Source organism: Babylonia areolata, chromosome 6, assembly GCF_041734735.1.
Source record: "Babylonia areolata isolate BAREFJ2019XMU chromosome 6, ASM4173473v1, whole genome shotgun sequence".
Classification (NCBI taxonomy): domain Eukaryota; kingdom Metazoa; phylum Mollusca; class Gastropoda; order Neogastropoda; family Buccinidae; genus Babylonia; species Babylonia areolata.
In genome coordinates, this window is record NC_134881.1 from 4,575,081 (window position 1) to 4,594,011 (window position 18,931).

Below are 18,931 nucleotides of genomic sequence, written 5' to 3' on the forward strand. Positions count from 1 at the left end.
GTTGTTCGTGTTTACACGTGTGCTTTTTCTGTCTCTACGCGTTGTTCGTGTTTACACGGGTATTTTTTTCTGTTTCTACGCGTTGTTCGTGTTTCCGCGTGTTTTTTTTTTCTGTCTCTACACGTTGTTCGTGTTTGCAAGTGTGTTTTTTTCTGTCTCTACACGTTGTTCATGTTTCCACGTGTGTTTTTTCTGTCTCTACACGTTGTTCGTGTTTCCACGTGTGTTTTTTTGTTTTCTATTTCTAGGCGTTGTTCGTGTTTGCACGTGTGTTTTTTCTGTCTCTATGCGTTGTTCGTGTTTCCACATGTGTTTTTTCTTTCTCTACACGTTGTTCGTGTTTGCACATGTGTTTTTTTCTGTCTGTACACGTTGTTCGTGTTTGCACATGTGTTTTTTTTTCTGTCTGTACACGTTGTTCGCGTTTCCGCGTGTGTTTTTTCTGTTTCTACGCGTTGTTCGTGTTTGCACATGTGTTTTTTTTTCTGTCTGTACACGTTGTTCGCGTTTCCGCGTGTGTTTTTTCTGTTTCTACGGGTTGTTCGTTTTTCCACGTGTTTTTCTTTTCTGTTTCTACAGGTTGTTCGTTTTTCCACGTGTGTTTTTCCTGTCTCTACGTGTTGTTCGTGTTTCCGCGTGTGTTTTTTCTGTCTCTACGGGTTGTTCGTGTTTCCACGTGTGTTTTTCCTGTCTCTACGTGTTGTTCGTGTTTGGACATGTGTTTTTTTTTCTGTTTCTACACGTTGTTCGTGTTTGCACGTTTTTGCTTTTTTGCTTTTTGTTGTTGATTTTTTTGTCTCTATGCGTTGTTCGTGTTTGCACGTGTGTTCTTCTGTTTCTACGCCATGTTCATGTATGTACGAGTGTTCTTTTTTTTCTTTTCTTTTTTTCTCGAGGCCTGACTAAGCGCATGCAGCTGGTCAGGCATCTGCTTGGCAGATGTGGTGTAGCGTATATGGATTTGACCGAACGCAGAGACGCCTCCTTGAGCTGTTGATACTGATACTGATACTTCTACGCGTTATTCGTGTCTGCACGTGTTTTTTTTCTGTTTCTACGAGTCGTTCGTGTTTGCACATGTGTGGTTACATATTTCTACGCATTGTCTGTGTTTGCACGTGTCTTTTTTTCTTTTCTTTTTTTGGTGTGCGTGTGTGTGTGTGTTTCTATGTGTTTTTGTATTTGTACGTGTGTTTCTGAGTGTTTCTATGCGTTGTTTTTGCGTTGCCTGTGTCACTGTGTTGACCTTTGTTACTGCTCATGCTGTGTGTTTTACCACCTGTCTGTCTGACTGACCTCATGGCTGGGATCTGTTTTCGTTGTTTTCTGTCTGTTTTTCTTTTGTCTCCTGTGAGGCATTAGCTTTCGTGGGCTTCAGTTTTGGAGCTGCACACGTTTTCCAGTGTTTGTCAACGTTTGTCTTTTGGCCTTTTATTTATTATTATTTTTTTTTTTAGCGTGTTTCTGTGTATGCGTGTCTGTTGTTGTATATGTTATCTCAAGGCCTGACTAAACGCGTTGGGTTATGCTGCTGGTCAGGCATCTGCTTAGCAGATGTGGTGTAGCGTATATGGATTTGTCTGAACGCAGTGATGCCTCCTTCAGCTACTGATACTGATATCGCTGTATTTTCGCGCATGCTTGACTTTGGCTGACATGTCGCTCTGGTGGCGTCGCTTTTGATGACAGTGTGAAGTGGGACGTTGGTTTGGCATGGTGCGTGGAGGTTCCAACGAAAGTTGTCTGTGATGTTACATGTTTGATTTAACAACACGATCATCAGTGTTGTGCGTGTCCCTCTTCTGGCCAAGATGGGGTGGACAAAGGAAGGGAGGTAATCACTGAGTTTGTTGGAGTTGTCGCCGTGTCGTATACCGACTCGGGAAGGCAAAAAGGAACAGATGACGGATGTAACGTTCATGTTGTTCCAGTGAAACATGGCGAACAAAGGTAAAGCAAGAAGAACCAGAGCGAAGACAGCTTCTGTCACCACCACCACCACCACCTCCTCCTCCAGCCGCGGTCCCCCCTCCCCGCCTTCCGCCTCCTCCTCTTCCCCCTCCTCTTCCTCGCCTACGGCTCCCTCACCCCGCCGCTCAACCCCCGCCACCACCTTCGTCACCCCCACCTCCCCCACCCCCAGCCCCACCCCAGCAGTCAGAGCACTGAGCTATGCGGCTGTGGCCGCCCTCCACCTGTCCCACAGGAGGACCACCGCACCACCTGGCACCACTGCCTCCTCCTCCTCTTCTTCCTCCTCCTGCACCATTGCCAGAGCCTCCTCCTCCTCCTCTCCCTCCTCTATCACCATTACCTCCTCCTCCTCCATTACCTCCTCCTCCTCTCCCTCCTCCTCTTCCTTCTCCTCCACCATAACCAGAGCCTCCTCCTCCTCCTCTTCTTCCTCCTCCATCACCATTACCTCCTCCTCCTCTTCCTCCATTACCTCCTCCTCCTCTCCCTCCTCCTCTTCCTCCCCCTCCTCCATCACCACCTCCAGAACCTCCTCCACCTCCTCCACCCCCACCTCAATCCACAGAGGGTTGAGTTACGCGGCTGTGGCCGCCCTCAAGTTACACCGGAACACCACCACCACACCAGCTGGCAACACTGCCTCCTCCTCCATTGCCAGATTCTCCTCTTCCTCTCCCTCCTCCTCTCCTTCTCCCTCATCTCCATCCTCTCCCTCCTCATCTCCATCTTCTCCCTCCTCTTCTCCCTCCTCATCTCCATCCTCTCCCTCCTCATCTCCATCTTCTCCCTCCTCTTCTCCCTCCTCATCTCCATCCTCTCCCTCCTCATCTCCTTCTCCCTCATCTCCATCTTCTCCCTCCTCATCTCCATCCTCTTCTTACTCCTCTCCATCTTCTCTCTCCTCATCTCCTTCCTCTCCCTCCTCCTCTCCCTCCTCCTCCTTGTCCCCCTCTCCTTCCTCCTCTCCCTCCTCCTCCTCTCCCTCCACCTCCTCCCCTTCCTTCAGCATCACCAGACGCCCCTCTTCCTCCATCTCCAGTAACCAGGTGAGTGCATTGCTCTACGGGGGTTTTGATGATTCAGGTATTGTGATGTTTGATACGTATTCAATTTGAGTGTTGCGCATTGTTTTGTTCTTTTTTTTTGGTGTGTGTGTGTGTGTGTGTGTGTGTGTGTGTGTGTGTGTGTGAGTGAGTGAGTGTGTGTGTGCGTGCGTGTGTGAAAGGTTATATATATATATATATATATATATATATATATATATATATATATATATATATTTATGATTAAATGCATGTTTTAAACATGTATGTGTGTGACATTGTACAGTCTTTTCAAAAAAGGAATTTCCATTTGTTTGATGTTGTTATATACCCTTATGAAAATCACGTGACCTGACCTCTGACCTTTCCCTGTTTTTCAGGGTGACGGAAATGGGGCTCAAGGAAGCCATCCAAGGGCACCCTGGGTAAGTGTTGACACCTGTAGTTGTGTAAAACACCCTGGGTAAGTGTTGACACCTGTAGTTGTGTAAAACACCCTGGGTAAGTGTTGACACCTGTAGTTGTGTAAAACACTCTGGGTAAGTGTTGACACCTGTAGTGGTGTAAAACACCCTGGGTAAGTGTTGACACCTGTAGTGGTGTAAAACACCCTGGATAAGTGTTGATATCTGTACCTGTGTAAACCACCCTGGGTGAATGTTGACACCTGTAGCTGTGTAAAACACAGTCAGCAAGAGTTTACACATGTGGTTGTGTATCTCAATGTGTGTATGATGTGGTCACAGGTGTGTACATGGCGTGTATGATGTGGTTATAGGCGTAGACCTCAGTGTGCCCATGGTGTGTGTGTTGGGGGGTGGGGTTAGAGAAGGTAGTGGTGGGGATGGTGGTGGTCATGGTGGTTACACGTTGTTGATGGTGGTGGTGGTGGTGGGATGGTGGTGGTGGAAGTGTACATAAAATGTGTGCAATGTGATCACAGGTGTGTACATACAATGTGTGCAATGTGATCACAGGTGTGTACATAAAATGTGTGCAATGTGATCACAGGTGTGTACATAAAATGTGTGCAATGTGATCACAGGAAGTGTACATAAAATGTGTGTGCTGTCTTCACAGTACCAGACGCAGAAATGCGCCGGCCGGTGCAGAGACTGCGTGGCGGAAGGTCTGCACAAGGCCCCCCTCATGCCCCATGACCCAGCACTGGAACATCTCGTGGCACTGGACTGCGAGATGTTCAAGACAGACATGGGTCTGGCACTGGGTAAGACATTCACCGTTCTTCTCTCTCTTTCCATCATCTCTGTCTGCTCTCTTTTTCCGCCCTCTCTCCATCCTCTCTCTCTCCATTGTCTCTTTCCATTCTCTTTCTGCATTCTCTCCATTCTCTCTTTCCATATTCTCTGTCATTTCTGTCTCTCCATTTTCTGTCTCCATTGTCTCTATCCATTCTTTCTTTCTATTCTCTCTCTCAGTTCTATCTCTCCACCGTCTCTCTCTCTCCGTTCTCTCAGTTCCCTCTCTTTCTCAAGTATCTATCTCCACACTCTTTCTCATATCTCTCTTTCCATTCTCTCTCTATTCTCTTTCTTACAGCCTGATACAACAAGGTTCTCTAATGTCTGCCCATGGAAATCAAATTCACACTTGCAAAATCATTTTTCGTCTGTGTTTTTAAATGCCAAAAAGCGTTGCCGTTTAGTTGAAAATCATTTTGATCGTTAAAATTATTGAATAATTGGTGAACATGAGTGTAAAGATCTGCAGTAGAAAATCAGGCCTTGTTACTGACGGTTTTTATTACAACAGTAAGTCAGACGTGAGGGTAAGGATTTTGCTGTGATGGTAACATGTAACACATGTTTCAATGAATGTCTTGACACAGCAGTTCCCTATCTCCATCATAGAACAGGTCGTGTTCATTGTTTAGGTCAAGTCACCATGGCATACCATGCAGCACAGCTGTTTTCTGATCTGATCACTTAGTCATGCACTTCGTCTTCATGTCATGTCATGTCACCACAGCGAGTAGTCTTCAGGTTATGTCTCCATGGTAACGAGTGACGTCTCTGTTTTCAGGGCGGGCAACGGTGGTGGACCATACAGGCCGCGTCCTGTGCGATAGCTTTGTCTGCCCCAAAGAAGGGGAACGGGTCGTTGATTATTGCACACAGTACAGTGGCATCACGGAGGAAGACATTCAAAAGCATGGCCGGCCCTTCCACATCGTGCAGGCTTTTGTGGCAGACCTTCTTCAGGTAACACTCAGGATTGTTCAGTCTGCAGTGAGGGAAGGAAGGAATGATTAAAGGATTTGGCTGCTGGCACATTACGGTTATACGTACTTCGGAAGTTTGGGGGGAGGGTTTGTTAGCAGTCAGACAGTAGAGTCGGGAAGAAAATACTGTCATTCAGATTAACGAAATGTTGAAGTGAATATGTAGCAATTAACATTATCTAAATCTATGGACTGAAATCAATATCCCTATCCTTCTCTCTCTCTCTCTCTCTCTCTCTCTCTCTCTCTCTCTCTCTCTCTCTCAGGTTTTGTTTTAATGGATTAAGCAAAATATGTTGTATTATAGTTGAGGTGACATAAGAAATAACCCTTATCACCCCCTTGTCAATAGACCTTGCAGGTAATGACAAAATAAAACATAAAAGCATCTGTGTTCCCTTCACCCGTCACACTTTGTCACGTGACTGTAAACAGATGATACTACCGACACACAGATTTCAAACAACTTACGACACATTGATCCCTGGTCGTGGCACCTGGTGGGTAAAGGGTGGAGATTTTTTCCCATCTCCCAGGTCAACACATGTTCCGCAGAGATCTAATACACATACCGTAATCCATGCCAACGTTTAGTTGGTTATGGAAACACGAAAATACCCGGCATGCATTCCCCCAGTTCCCTGAAAATGGAGTAGGTACTTCTCCTACATGACGGGGTGAAGACGGTCATGCAGCAAAAAGCCCGCTGGTGTACACGAGTGAACGTGGGAGTAGCAGCCCACAAATGAAGACGAAGAAGAAGATGATGAAGAATGGTTTCAGATAACTGCCAACACACCGATTTAAAAGAAAAAAAACAGAAACGGAATGATCAGCGTGGTTGGTTTATGCAAGGGTCAGGCATCTTGTGCCTTTTCTTTTTTCCTTTTTCTCCGGCTGATGTGGTGTAGCATATAATGACAGCTGTGTCAGCACCACACTGTGACACCCCCTTGAACCAACAGCGAAAACAGGATGTGTGTACTGTCTGTCCCCAGAACAAAGTGTTGGTGGTCCATGACCGGGTGGGGGACCTCAGGGTGCTGGGCTTGACCCACCCGGAGGAGCACACCCGGGATACCGCCACTGCCGTGCAGCTAATCCGCACGGTCCGACCCACAGGCCGCCTGAGCAAGGTGAGCCTCAAGAGCCTGGCCAGCACGCTACTGGGTCAGTGGACACTGTGCACGTGAAGCAAGGGAGGGGGCTGGTGTGTGTGTGTGTTGGGGGGTGGGGGTGGAGAAGGTGGTGGGGGGATGGTGGTGGTGGTGGTGTACACGTTGTTGTTGGTGGTGATGGTGGTGGTGATGGTGGTGGTGGTGGTGGGGATGGTGGTGGTGGTGTACACGTTGTTGTTGGTGGTGGTGGTGGTGATGCTGACCATGACGATGATGATGATGACCATGACGATGATGATGATGACCATGACGATGATGCTTACCATGACGATGATGATGACCATGACGATGATATTGACCATGACGATGATGATGACCATGACGGTGATGATGATGACCATGACGATGATGTTGACCATGACGATGATGTTGACCATGACGATGATGATGACCATGACGGTGATGATGACCATGACGGTGATGATGATGACCATGATGATGATGATGACCATGACGGTGATGATGATGACCATGACGACGATGATGATGACCATGACGATGATGATGACTGTGTGTTGCACCCAGGCCGAACCATCCAGCAGGGAGAACACTGCTCCCTCATTGACGCCCGGGTCACCATGGCGGTGTACCGGGCAGTCCATAACGACTGGGTGTTCGGCCCAGAGCATCACCTCAGTGCCAGCGGGGGGCGTGGCCACAACGGGGGGCGCTGGAGGAGGAGGAGGGAGGCGGAACGAGCCAAGTGGAACCGGCTCATCGTCCGCATGTACGACGAAAGACAGAAGAGGGGTAAGTCGCCACTTGAGACTTCACTGTTTGGTGATCAGTAAAGGACAGTGGTTTCAGATTAAACGATAATGGTGGTGTTACTGCTTATGATATCAGAGTTGGCTATTACTGTGATGATTAGTTGTTCTGAGATCCAGCTTCTAATCATGTATATCTGTGATGACGGGACTGACAGCTGTGGTAAAAGTAATGTCTAATGCACAGAGGAATAGAAAAACTGGGCTTTCAAGCTCACAGTTCATAGTTTTAACATCTGAAATATTTTCAGCTAGAGAACAATGTGGACAATAATTATTTTGTCTTTCACACGGCATTGATACCGTCGATGCATTGACTACATGTAATAAGTAACATTGTGAGGTTTTCAAGGACAAGTTGACATTCTTCGCAACAAAAAAACATTATATTGATTACTATCGTTATTTTATGTTTACACGGCTTTGAAAAAACAAGACAATTATTTTTGAGTACAGAGAATAAGTAAGACTGATTGCTTGAAGTGCATATAGTGTCACCTGTTTTCGACTGGGAGTTGCCGTTAAGAGATCATTACACTGAAAGCTGTCATTATGAGAACACCGTATTGATGGCTGTCGTTCAGAGAACATCATATTGATAACAATCGTTATTTCATAACTTTGACACCAAGAACGTGTTGACCACATAGAAATAACACTGTGATGGTTTCAGGCACGAGCTATCACACTTTTTTTTTTTTTAAATAAACCTCTTTTTTAAGAAAAACAACACGATTTTATCCAAGACACTTTTGTGATGGGCAGGTGAGTGATCCCCCTTCCCTACGATGGAGGTCTGCGCCACATGACTGCCTGGAGCAGTGCGAGTGGGAGACTGCTGGACAGGAAGCGTCATGAAGTGACGTCATCACAGCTGATGACGTCTGACTGACTGAGTTGAATGACAGAGAGAGCGAGTGTGAATGATAGAGATGAGTGACAGAGATACGGAGTTTCAGTGATAGACTGACTGATAGAGTTACATGACAGAGATATGGAGTGCGAGTGATAGAGTTGCTGAAGATGTTTTCAAGAATGATTTTACCATTGACTGATAAAGTTGAATGACAGAGATGTGGAGTGTGAGTGATAGAGTTGCTGAAGATGTTTTCAAGAATGATTTTACCATTGACTGATAAAGTTGACTGACGGAGATGTGGAGTGTGAGTGATAGTTGAATAACAGAGATACAGAGTGCAAGTGAGTTGTTAATGAAGAATTGAATAAACTATGTTGTGAGTATCAATAAAAGCTTGTTTGGCTTTTTCTTGATGAAAATGAATGTCTTTCTGCCTCTTATCTGTCAGTTCCCTTTCCTGCAATGGCTCTGGACGCCCCCCCCCCCACCCTCCCATACACGTATACACGTGCGCCCGCATGCGCACACATACACACACGTCCACACGCACGTGCGCGCATACACACACACACACGCGCACGCCTCCTTCCTTACAATGAAATACATAAATCATGTTAATGCAACAAACATAAAACGCAAACTTAAGTGCACGCGTATGTTCGCGCGCGCGCGTACACACACACACACACACACACACACTGGCGCACACACACACACACACACACACACACCCACAGCACGCACGCACGTATGTACAAATCAAATTAGTGCAAAAACTAGGAAACAACGACGTCATATCATCTTGTAATTTTTCCCATTTTGATCATGTAATTTTCCATACTTTCAAACATACTAGTACTTTCGTCATTGCCTTCAGCAAGTTGCAACAATTCAAAACTGATTTCGAATCAAAATATTTCTTTGGAACTAACTCATTTGAAAGCATTTCGGGCGTGAAATCCGTCTCCAATCACATCCGTATCGTAGTTTCAACAAGTTCGTAATTCACCGACGTGGAAAATGTTGAGAATAATAACGTCTACTGGTCTGAACAGGTAATTAATGACTTCCACACCTGAAGTGGGTTAATGATGAGACGTACCAATTGGGCCGATTGGAAATCTACTTTTTGTGCATTAGTTATTCAGCACCGTGCTCCTATGGGACTGACAGCCAGACAAGATTTCACGTGCTCCGTGATTCTTGTGCTGCCAAAAATGTAACCTACCTGTAACATTGCCGTGGGCATATAACTTGGGCGTTTTTGCACATTTTACACATCACTGAGTTGTTAGAACATGGTTGAATGAGTGGATAAATGCACACTTGTTAAATATCGAGGGTTTTTTTTTTTGTTTTGTTTTGTTTTGTTTTTGTTTTGTTTGTTTGTTTGTCATTTTGTTTTGTCAGTTTTTAGTTGTTGGTTGTTTTTTTACTTGTTTTTGTTGTTGTTGTTGTTGTTTGTTGTTGTTGTTTGTTTGTTTTTTGTTTTGTTTTGTTTTTTGGGGGGATTTTTGGTTGGGTTTTTTGTTGTTGTTGTTGTTGTTTTTTTGTTTTGTTTTGTTTTTGCTTTCTTTTTAGGGGAGTTTTGGGTCTGGGGACACACACACACACACTCACTGACACACACACACACACACGCACACACACACGCACACACACACACACACACACACACACACAGAGGGAGAGAGAGAGAGAGTTCTTCTTCTCTTCTCTAGTCTTCTGGATAGGTAGCTGTAGAGTACACATACACTCGAAGTCTCTTTATTTAGATGTTTTTAGTATTTATTTCAACATAATGGAGTGTCATGCTGTCTGCCCGAATTACGACCGGCTGCTTCCGGTTCATCACGTGACCTCTAATTCTTAGTTAAAGGGAACTAACAATAATGGACATAATTCAATATGAGAACATTACATCCCTCCCAACATTGAATGAAAACTTTACATAATATATGATTTAAATTTAAATTGAATTGACTTAGAAAAAGAAAACAAGCTCCTGCTTAAACAAGCTCCTGCTTTAACAACATTGAAACTTTGATCAAGAGACTTTTATAAATGATAGGATTCAGTTATTTTAAACATGAAATGAATTATCACACTCAGCCCAAAAATAATATGAATCAACGTTTGAACTTGAAGTTAAAATTAAAGAAAGGTTTATCTTTGGAAACAGTCTCCGTAGCCATGTCAAAATGAAACGAAGCCTTCTTGGCATAGTCCAATAGATTCAGCATTGAGTCAAGTTCCATTGCTCATCAAACAAACCAACATAACCAAATACATGTACACTAATCTAGTGTTTACTGGTGCAAAGTATTATTTTGTTGAAGTGCATGATAATAACAGGAATCACCAGGTTCATTATTTTGTTTGCCTGTAATGCGTAATTATTATCAGCTTCTCCTCCACCTATTTGAATGAAAAGAGTGATCTAAATGATAAATTAAAAAAAAAAAAAAAATTTGCGCCTACTCTATAACTCCACAACTATACTGGAGTTATGGTCTAGGTAAACCGAGCCAGTAGGGCCTTTCTAGGGTTATACCTAGCTAACTATGCACCACAATGAAGAACACAGAATTTGATGACCAGGTAAATCCAATGTTATCAGCGGCCAGGTGTATATGGGTACTGCTGATGGTAGTGATGCTGGAGCGATAGTCCATGACGGTTACTGATCTAGCACATAGTCCTGCAAGTGTCCTGGTTTGCGGACATTTCTACTGCTCCTGCGGAGTTGGGGTTGGGGTTGGGGTTGTGACTGGGGTTTGGGTTTCGGCTGCTTTGGACTGGGGAGTGACTGGGGAATATGTTTGGAATTTGACTGGGGCATGGGGCTGGGATGTGGCACTAAATTCTCAGTCTGTATGGCCACGGGCGGGGAACTGGGAAGTCTGCGGGGGTGGGGTTTTGATGCGACTGCCGTTGCTGGTGATGATGTCCTCTGCGACGGCTGCTCTTGCGGCGATGACGTCGTCGCTGGGGATGTCCTCATCCTCGGTGAGGGCCTCGTCCTCCTGCATCGCGGGCTGTGTCGTGTCAGGAAGCCTCCGGAACATCGCAGCGTTGCGGGTCACTGTAGAGCCATCGGGTTTGAGGGCAGTGACCATAGAGCCCTTGCTCGCTGTGACAACGAGCGGCTTAGGCCAGAAGGGAGTGGAGAACTTGTCCTGCTTGGCCTGACGAACCAGGACCTTATCTCCTGCGGAGATTCTGCTGGGCTTGGCGTGATGACGACGGTCAGCAGCAATCTTCATCCTTTTCTTGGCATCACCATCTCGCTGTCGTAGCTCTTTGTCGACTGGGCTGCTCGATGGTTCGTGCAGCTGTGGCATCTTGGTTCTCGGTTCTCGTCCGAACATCAGGTAGTACGGCGAGAAACAGGTAGTTGCGTGTGGTGTGCATCTGTACATGCGAAGAAACACATACATGTCCTGTTTCCAGTTCTTGTGTTGGATTTTGGCAGAACGAATTGACTTCAGAAGCGGTTTGTTGAACGTCTCTGCTTGCGAGTTTGATCTTGGCCACAAGGGTGTGATCTTGCGATGCTTGACGCCACACTGTGTCAGAAAGTTTTTCCATGTAGTGGATCGGAACTGTGGTCCATTGTCTGTTTTGATCACTTTTGGGAAACTGAACTCGGCAAAAATTTTGTCCACGACTGGAATGATGGAGTCAATGGTTGTCTTGCGAACGATTTCGACGACTGGATACCGGGAGTATTCGTCTTGGATTACCAGAAGGCTCTCGCCACTTGGTAATGGTCCGCAAAAGTCCATACTGAGATGCTGCCAGGGTCCTGGGGGGAGTTCAGACATGGCAAGTGGCTCCATGTTTCTCCTGTTGGTGTTTGCTTGGCATGGAATACATTCGCGAATGGCCTTCTCAGCTTTTGTAGTCATGTTTGGAAACCATACCTTTGAGCGTAGGAGCGCCTTGGTCTTGTTGATACCTTGGTGACCTTCATGAGCTAACTTGATGACTTTGTCTTGTAGCGCACTCGGAATGACCACTAGTATTCCCTGGAGTAAGATGTCTTGCTCAGCATTGATGCTCAAACTGTCTTTGACGTTGCGGAATGCTCGGAATGTTTCCGCCTGCATGTCTGGTGGGCATGTGTGCCATCGGCCTGTTCGGACCAACTCCATGATCTTCACCAGTGTGGGATCACCTGTGGTTGCTCTCCGGATGTCTTCTGTAGTGATGGCGACTGGGGTGTTCGTGTCGGTGACGAACTGTACGAATTCTTCCGCTGCTTTCTCCTCTCTGGATGAGACGGTGCCAGGGATTGGATGTCTTGAAAGGTAGTCTGCCGGATTGTCCTTGCCTGGCTTGTACACGACCTCCATTTTGTAGGGTTGAAGTCGCATGGCCCATCTTTGAATTCTGGCGGGGGGTGACGGCTTGCTCCAGATGGTGGTTAGGGGTTTGTGATCGGTGACCACTGTGAAGCTGCTGCCACGAACATAGATGTCAAAATGTTCACAGGCCCATACGATGGCTAGCGCTTCTCGCTCTGTTTGAGAGTAGCGCTGTTCTACTTCACTCAGGGCCCGGCTGGCGTAGCATACTGGCTTGTTTTCTTGAGAAAGAAGAGCGGCGATGCCCACAGGGCTGGCGTCCACCAGTATCTCAGTTTTCTTGCTGGTGTCGAAGTACACCAGGGTTGCTGACTCACACAGTGCTTGTTTCACGGCACACAGAGCTCTAGCTTCTTCTTCGCCCCAGCTCCACGGCACGTCTTGTCTGGTGAGACGACGGAGAGGCTCTGTGATGGTTGCAAAGTTCGGAATGAACCTAGCACTGTACTGCGCCATTCCAAGAAACGAACGGAGTTCGGAGCTGTTCTGAGGTTCTGCGGCGTCCTTGAGCGCGGCGACCTTGGCTGGGTCAGGTCTGAGTCCGTCGGCACTGAAGATGAATCCGTAGAACTCGATCTCCTTCTTTCTGAACTGGCACTTGGAACTGTTCACGGTCAGCCCAGCTTGATGGAGAGTGGTGAGTAGCTTGTGCAGATTTCTATCATGTTCTTCAGCGTCTTTGCCAAAAACTATAATGTCATCACTGACGTTGCGACTACCTGCTACATCAGCTATCACAGTTTGTATGGTGTGTTGGAAGATCTCTGCGGCTGAATTTATGCCAAAACTGAGACGTTTGTAACGGTATAGTCCACAGTGTGTAGAGAACGTTGTGATTCCCCGGGATTCAGGTTTGAGTGTCAGTTGATGGTAGCCCGATCTCAAATCGATCTTGCTGAAAACTGTTGCGCCGTGTAAGTCGGTGACCAGCTCCTCGATCGTTGGTGTGACATGACGTGTCCTCATGATTGCCTTGTTTGCGTCTCTCATGTCTACGCAGAGTCGTATCTCGGCTGGTTTCTTTGGCTTCGGTACAGTCACTATTCTTGAAACCCATTCTGTCGATGAGTCTGACACTTTTTCTATGACATCCTCCTTTTCAAGTTTTTCAAGCTCTTTCTCCACTTGGCTTCTGAGATGGAACGGTACTCGCGAGTGTTTTCTAGCAACAGGGGGTACACTTTTGTCTACATGTATTGTCACTTCAACGTTTTTGAGGTTGCCTATGCCTTCAGTGATACCAGGATACTTGCTCAGAATGTCTTTCTGGATGAAGTTCACGTCAATTTGCAGGATCCCAAGCTCTTCTGACGTCTGTCGTCCTAGCAACGGCGGTTGAGAGCCCGGAATGACTAAGAACTCAGCTGTGACTGGTTGTTTTCCTGCGACTTGGATTTCTGCTTTCACCATTTTCTTGGCTGTTATCGGTGGTGACCCATAGGGGTATAGTGTACGCTTGCATTCCTCGAATTCGGCACCTCGTTGCTTCAGTTTGGCAGCTGCTGTAGAGTTGAGAATGTTGACCGACGCGCCACTGTCCACGATCATGTTAATGGGTTCATCCTCAATCAGTACTGTTACCTCATTGGGGGTTGGCTCAACTGCGAAGACGTATTCATCCGAGTCCGATGATGGTTGTTGTTCCGAGTATAATGACTGTTGTTGTTGTTCCTCCACAAAGTGAAGTCGACCACGGTTTTTCCTTCCAGCTCGTCCTCTGTTTTGTCGCTGACCTCGTTGGCCTTCAGTTGTTTCTCGTTTTGGTTTGCGGCATTGGGCAGCAAAATGGCCTTTCAAATTGCAATTCCAGCAAGTCACGTTTTGTGAACATCTACACTCAGAAGATTTATGTCCTGCACGTCCGCATCGGCCACACTTGATACTTGAGTGGGTACTCACACTGCTACTAGAGTTACTGTTTGCACCTCTACTACCTCTGTATTTGCTACTGTCAGTGTTTCTGTCAACTCTGCCTCTGCCACTACTTTGTCTGACTGCAAACACGTTTTCTCTTTCACCTGCTATCAACTGGGACTGTTGTTCTGACAGTTCTTTGGAAGCGGCTAAGGACAGACATTTTTCCAGTGTCAAGTCTTTTTCTGCTAGTAGCCTAGTACGGAGTTTGTCAGAAGCACACTTGTCTATCACTTGGTCACGTATGAAGTCGGCTGTGCCATCGCCAAAGTCACAGTCCTTGGCTAGTTGACGAAGTCGGGTAACATACTGTGCTACACTTTCATTGTCACCCTGCTTTGCTTGACGAAACATGTGACGGAGGTACGGGAGATTCTTTGCCGGTTTGAAATAGTTCGTCAGTGCTTCTGCTGCCTGTTCATACTCTGGCGGTTGTGGGTCGAACGTGAAAAATATTTCTTGGGTTTCTGTACCTGCACAGTGAAGCAAAAGTTGTCTCTTCTGTCTTCCGTCAGTGCATCCTGAAGCGTCAGCAAAAAGTTCGAAGCTTCTAAGCCATCTTTCCCAACGCTGAAACACGCTAGCAACATCACCATGTGGGTCGAACGGAGACACGGACGGCACGGAGATGTTTGCAACAGTTCTGACTGCTGCTGCTGCATTTTGTTCGTTTTCTCCCATTGCGCGGTGTTCGGTTACTCACTCGTTGCCAAATGTAGAGTACACATACACTCGAAGTCTCTTTATTTAGATGTTTTTAGTATTTATTTCAACATAATGGAGTGTCATGCTGTCTGCCCGAATTACGACCGGCTGCTTCCGGTTCATCACGTGACCTCTAATTCTTAGTTAAAGGGAACTAACAATAATGGACATAATTCAATATGAGAACATTACAGTAGCCAGCATTCAGTCGACTTGTCAATCGTGAATCTGCTTCACAATTTCTTTTCCCGGCGGGGAGGGGAGCGGGGGTGGGGGTGGGGGGGTTGGTCCGAGATGGCCGGCTGTTTCAGTTAGTTCTGTTTTACTTTACTATATAATTGTATTAGGAATGTCATTTGATGTCTGTGTTTGGTCTTCACACATGCATTATTTATGTTACGTTGTTGCCTTTTCCAAACCTAGAGCTAGTCTTTCCATTGTAATATGTATACATGTGCTTACTGTCCACTTGCGTCACGGTTTCTGACGAATTGTACTTTTGACATTTGTCTGTGTCTTCCAGGCACTGTCTTTTCTTCTTCTTTTCTCTTTCTTTTCCCGAGTCAATCATTGTAAATAAAGCAATAGCAAACCCTTTGTGACTGGCCTCCTTAATGTCCCATGCCTGTGTGTGGATTCTTTTTGATTCCTTTAATCCTTTGTGCTTTTAATCAGTCCCTTTAATCCTCTTTAACTCTTTCAATTCAAAACAACAGCACCATATCCATACTAGCCGGCATACGGTCACACAAGCTTTATCTAATTGGAGGCCCCCTGTGATGTATTGTGCTTGTCAGACAGACAGAAAACCAAAACAACTAGTTCAAACACCACAACAATCAAAGGCACAACATGAACACAGCTCTCCCTCTCTCTCTCTCTCTCGCTCGCTCACACACACACACACACACACACACATACACACTGTGACAAAGGAACCTGCGACCTCCGTTCGGAAAATGATTACACTGAGTGAAAGGAAACAGCAGGTGTTATACACAAATAACGTACGTTCGCCAAAAACTGTCACTGCGCACTTTTTGGACAGAAGTATCTAACGCATTCAAGGAACCTTTCTAAAAAGTTAATGGTTAGAATTTGGTGAATTTCTCGCAGAGCCAGCATTTTATTTATTGGGTGTAAGAACATGGGTAAATAAAGGAATACACCGTACTGTATATTTTTTGCTTGAATATGACACATTATTTGTTATGAAGAATTCAAACGTAAGCATCATGTTAAGCATAATGTTGATATGAATTTTCTTACTTTTACTGGATGATATAAAGCAGCAATAAACGAGTACATAAAAAGGGATGTAACTATGCCTATTTTGTTCAAGAAGTTGATGTCTTTATATACAAAGGCTGAAAACTGAATTATGCTCATAGACAACGGTATCCATCGTGTAACGTGTTTACCAAATAGGCTGTATCAATATTGTGGTGGCGGGGGCGGAGGGGGAGGGGAGGAGGGCGTATATGTGAGTGGGTGTGCGTGCGTGTGTGTGTGTGTGCCTGCATCTGAATGTGAGGAAGAGACAGTGAGATACAATGATTATGATAATCACAAATGATTTAATGAATCAGGCACACGCCCATAATTAATGGGGAGAACAGAAGCCGTACAACAAATATAAAATAGGGATACATATTTACGGTGTTTATAAACTTACGGCACAAGAACATGATAATCCACTGGTAGTTTTCATGATATTTTTGAAAAGAAAAACCTCACATCGAACACATTTCAAAGAATGATATTTCTATTCCATTCTTTTATTCAAACAGTAGAGGAATTCCTAACATGAAAAGCTTTATGGAATGGAAAAAAAGCATGCAATTTTTGTTCCAGCATTTTGGCAACCCATCAAGCCAGTAAACTGGGGTTGCTCAGCAGAGTGCGGTCTGGTTTTCATCATATCTTGTCTGATCAGGTCGTATTTCTGACATCTAAAACACATCTGCTTTTCATCCTCTTGTTCGCCAGGACAGACAGGCAATGTTTACTACTTCAGCATTCTTAGCATAACGACTTTTTTGTTTTCAGAGCACTTAACCTAGTCTTACTATCGTCGATATTTCTTTAAAAAACCCAAACCTTTTTGATAGATAACGTCTCAATAATTTTCTGGAGATGAAGAACTTTGACTGAACTATAGGTACTGAATGTGTCATTGGAACTGACATCTCTAGTGCCAGGCATTCTTGGCTAAATGCATCTGAGTCTCTGAGTAAGCGCAAAAACACATTCCTTCTGCAAACGTCTTGAGCCAGCCGTGCATAACCCAGCCCGAGTTTCTCCAGAGTGGATCTGATTTGGGATGCCCAGTTTTCTTTCCCATTGCTGTCCAAGGCCTGACTAAGCGCGTTGGGTTACGCTGCTGGTCAGGCATCTGCCTGGCAGATGTGGTGTAGCGTATATGGATTTGTCCGAACGCAGTGACGCCTCCTTGAGCTACTGAAACTGAAACTGTCCATATTTTTCAGTATTGTGTAAGCGTGAAGACAGACAGACAGACAGACAGACAGAGAGAGAGAGAGAGAGAGAGAGAGAGAGAGTTCTTAATTCAGGAAGTTTTGCTGTTTATATCATAAATATGTTGCTGTGGAATTGATGCTTTTTATGTGGAATTAGAATTTGAGTCGAGATCATTTATCTTACTATGAAAATGCTAATTTTACTGTTGTATCTGTTCTTTCAACGAATTTAATTGATGTTTCTATGCTTGTTATTGATGAAATGTTACCATATCACAGTTTTGTTTTTCGTATCCTTTTTCTTGTTCATTCTGTCATGTTCATTCAGCTTACTGTCAGTTAAAGTTTGTCATGGAAGCGTCACTGCTCTCTGACAAGGCCCTATAAGCTGCACGTAATCTGCCAGGCAGATGGCCGACAAGCAGCACCAAACGTGCTAAGTCAGGCCTTGAGTGCATGCATACATGTGTAGGCTACCTGTCAGAGTGGATTTCATCTGTATATTTCATCTGTATGTTAAAAGGTTGAGTAGTGGTGGGGGTAGGGGTTGAGTAGGGGTAGGTGTAGAAGGTGAAGAGGTAGAGTAGGATAACAGGCAGAGGATAGGTGCACGATCCACTCTCTCCTCGTACCACAGCAGGGTCTTTTAGAAAGATGAATTGAGGTGTTTATTTCTCTAATTTAACAGCACACCTGGAACACACACAATATTAAAACCCAGGTTAAATCAATACCAAAACATATGCTAGACATAATTACACTGATGTAACAGAAACATCATTATGTTGTCTGGACAGGTAAACAATTCCACAGATAACCTTTCTCCATCCTGACACTCAATGTCTAGCCGTACACTCTCTTCTCAAAGAGATCTATGTAAAGATGTAAAACAAGCTTCATATAGCTTACCATCAACAATCAGTGGCACGTAAGTTAATGTGCACCAAATATATGACTAACAAATACTTACTCCCAGTGTTTAACTCCTGTCAAACCACCATAAAATAATAACTGTCGCACCAAGTATGTGGCAGACAATTACAAACTCCCAGTGTTTAACTCCAGTTAAATCACCATACAGTAATAGCTGTTTCCATTAAGACTGAACAAATCTGTACTTTGTCTCTACAAAGTATCTCATTAGTAAAATTTTTACATGGTAATCATATAATTACCAAGTAATTTGGTAAATATATAGCAACCTGTGTGCACCAACATAGGACTGCCTCTCAGTGGTCTCAAATCTTATTGAACACATACAGCTATGTGTTACCCCACTGGCATATAACACATGACTACAGCACATGGTAATCACAACTACCAAGTCACACATGTTCCCCATGTTGCATTATCACTCATGTGCACACACACATGGAAACACATGAACATACAGTTAGCC